The sequence below is a fragment of the Anolis carolinensis genome, chromosome 4, assembly GCF_035594765.1.
Source record: "Anolis carolinensis isolate JA03-04 chromosome 4, rAnoCar3.1.pri, whole genome shotgun sequence".
NCBI classification, from domain to species: domain Eukaryota; kingdom Metazoa; phylum Chordata; class Lepidosauria; order Squamata; family Dactyloidae; genus Anolis; species Anolis carolinensis.
The window spans coordinates 250,629,173-250,632,642 of NC_085844.1; positions in this window are offsets into that span (position 1 = coordinate 250,629,173).

Here is a 3,470-nt window from a genome sequence, read left to right on the forward strand (position 1 = left end):
TGCTGTTGTTGGCTGGAGTGTTGTCTTCTTACGGGATCGGGTCTGCGCTTCGTTTTGATTCCTTCCAAGGGAGAGTTTCACTTTGAGCCCATTTCTGTTGTGCCTTTGCAAGCATAGCAATAGAAGTGTGCAAAATTTATTTTCTAATTAATAAGATAAAAGTAAAGGTTTTCCCCTGGCATTAAGTCTAATCGTGTCCGACTCTGAGGGTTGGTGCACATTTCCATTTCTAAGCCAAAGAGCCAGCATTGTCCGTAGACACCTCCCAAGATCATGTGGCCGGCATGACTGCATGGAACACTGTTAGTAAGTAAGACGTAGGTTATTTATTTATTTACATCACTTTTACCCGCCCTTCTCACCCGGAGGGACTCAGGGCGGCTTACAACAGTTGGCAATTATATTGCCCAAAATACATTCAATAAAACAGTAACAGAATCCATAAGCAATAAAACAGTACTGCATTAATTAAAACTCTAATTAAACTCTATTAAACCATGAATTATAAAATTTAAAATGCATATATAGTTAAATTCGTCCACTAACACCTTCGCGTATGCCTTGATTCACGTCGTATGTTTTGTATATACCAATGATGGGCAAGCTTTTGCGTTTGGTGTGTCAAAATTCACCAAAAAACCTAGCATGACTTGGGTGGTGTGTCACTTCGAGAAAAACACCATAATTTCACAATATTTATAGTTTAAATAAGAAAAATATATAATTGTAATATATAACTGTATTTAATAAATCAAAAACTATTTACTACCATTATTTCCATGTACAACAATCTATGGTACCTCTTGCAATTTCCACGCTGATTTCTCTCTATTGTAGTTTCAATGTAGTCATGAATAATGAATAATATAATAATAATTTAATAGTAATAATATAATAATATACTACTATAATAATAGAATAATAATAGAATGATTGTATATATATATTTGTGTGTGTGTGTGTAATGTGCATAATTCCCATGGAGTAAATAACAAAACCACTGGTTCAAATCACACCAAATTTGGCCACAAAAGAAATTAGTCATCTAGTCAATCTGCATGCGGCAGCGTGTCGGCAAAAATGGCTAGGCGTGTCAGTGCTGACACGTATGTCATAGGTTGGCCATCACTGATATATACAGTAGAGTCTCACTTATCCAACATAAACGGGCTGGCAGAATGTTAGATAAATGAAAATGTTGGATAATAAGGAGAGATTAAGGAAAAGCCTATTAGTCAATTTATGTTATGATTTTACAAATTAAGTAACAAAACATGTTTTACAACAAATTGACAGAAAAAAACAGTTCAATACACAGTAATGTTATGTAGTAATTACTGTATGAATTTAGCACCAAAACATCACAATGTATTGAAAACATTTACAAAAAAAATATTGACTACTAAAAGGCATACTGCGTTGGATAATACAGAACGTTGGATAAGTGGAGGTTGGATAAGCGAGCCTCTACTGTATGAACAGATAAGAAACGGAGGGGTGCACCCACGCAAAAATTTAAGAATCAAAACTCGCCCAGTACTTTTTTGTTTGTATTTTGTAATGCTTGGAAGCCTAGCAAAGACAGCTTCCTTTTCAGCACAAGCAAGGGAAGCCAAAAAGGCCATTCCTCTTTAAATTAATGGCCTCTCTCTTAGGATTTTCTGTGTTTGTTAGGGAAAGTTACCTCCACCCCCTCAAAAGCAGAACATCAGAAACATGCAAAAACAGGATACAGCAGAGTCTCGCTTATCCAACATTCTGTATTGTCCAACACAGTTTGCCTTTTAGTAGCCTATGTTTTTGTAGTCAATGTTTTCAATACATTGTGATTGGTGCTAAATTCGTAAATACAGTAATTACTACATAACATTACCATGTAATGAACTGCTGTTTCTGTCGATTTCTTGTAAAACATGATGTTTTGGTGCTTAATAAAATAACGCAATTTGACGTTTAATAGGGTTTTCCATAATCCCTCCTTATTCAACATTTTCGCTTAGCCAACATTCTGCCGGCCTGTTTATGTTGGATAAGCGAGACTCTACTGTACTTATAGTTGAGCATTCGGCTCACAGCAAGCAGAGCGTGAAGTGCCATGTGACTGTAAAGAATTTAGAGCTTAGGCCCGGGCTGTGGCGCAGGCTGGAGAGCAAGCCAGCTGCAACCAGCTGCAATGAATCACTCTGACCAGGAGGTCATGAGTTCAAGGCCCGCTCGGAGCCTGTGTTTGTCTTGTCTTTGTTCTATGTTAAAAGGCATTGAATGTTTGCCTATATGTGTAATGTGATCTGCCCTGAGTCCCCTTCGGGGTGAGAAGGGCGGAATATAAATGCTGTAAATAAATAATAATAAATTAGAGGCAAACATCTAGTCTTTAAAATCACAATAGGTTTCTTTACAAAAATAATACCTACATTTCTCAATAGAAAAGAGCTGGGTCCTAGCTACTCTAAACTCCATCTCTTCTAGGGTTCAAAGAGGGAAAAATCTCCAAGCATTATATCTCTCCTGACACGCAAACAGAGAGAGATCTCAATACACACAGCTCACACACAGTACACACAGCTCACACCAAGATGCAAAAGTAGAAGTCAAAGATAAAAGTTATGCGCCTGCAAAATATCCATTCTACATAAGCAATCAGAATGAGAGCAGAAACAGAGGAGAAAAGAAATAAATACATTCCAACAGGCATTCGGGAGACAGGGGCAAAGGGATTTTTCTCAGCCTATTCTAAGCTAACTACTCGTTGAGGACTGCAGACTTGGGCAGTGTGGGGTTGAATTCAAACTCTCTCCATAAGAAGAGAGTTTACTCTCTCTTCCAACTCTACTATTCTATGATTCTATGATTCTAGGAAAGCAGCATGGTAGGACAAACTGAGTGAGCTGTGAAAGAGAGACTGACAGAGCACAGGATTCTGGGAAATGTAGTTTGGGAAAGCGAGGAACCCTATGGCAGAGAATGCAAAAGGCCCTGCCCTCAACTACATTTCCCAGAATTCTGCTCAGCATCAGAAAGCCCCAAAGAGGATAGGGGAGAGATTTGTCCCTCCTACCAACAACCAGAGTTCCAATAAATTGCTAAATCTACAAAGAGTAGGACTAAGTGATACTTCAATAGAAGTACTGTATATACTCGAGTATAAGCCTAGTTTTTCAGCCCTTTTTTTAAGACTGAAAAAGCCCCCCTCGGCTTATACTCGGGTGAGGGTCCTGGTTGGCTTATATTTGGGTCAGCTTATACTTGAGAATATATGGTACATTTATCATTTTTCTCTATTATTATTGGTGTTATTACATTTATTATTTTTCTCTATTATTGTTGCTACTATTACATTTATTTTACTCTATTTTTATTATGATTAATAATACATTTATTATTTCACTCTGAACTTATTATTATTATTATTATTATTATTACATGTATTATTTTCCTGTATTTATTATTATTATTTTTACATGTATTAT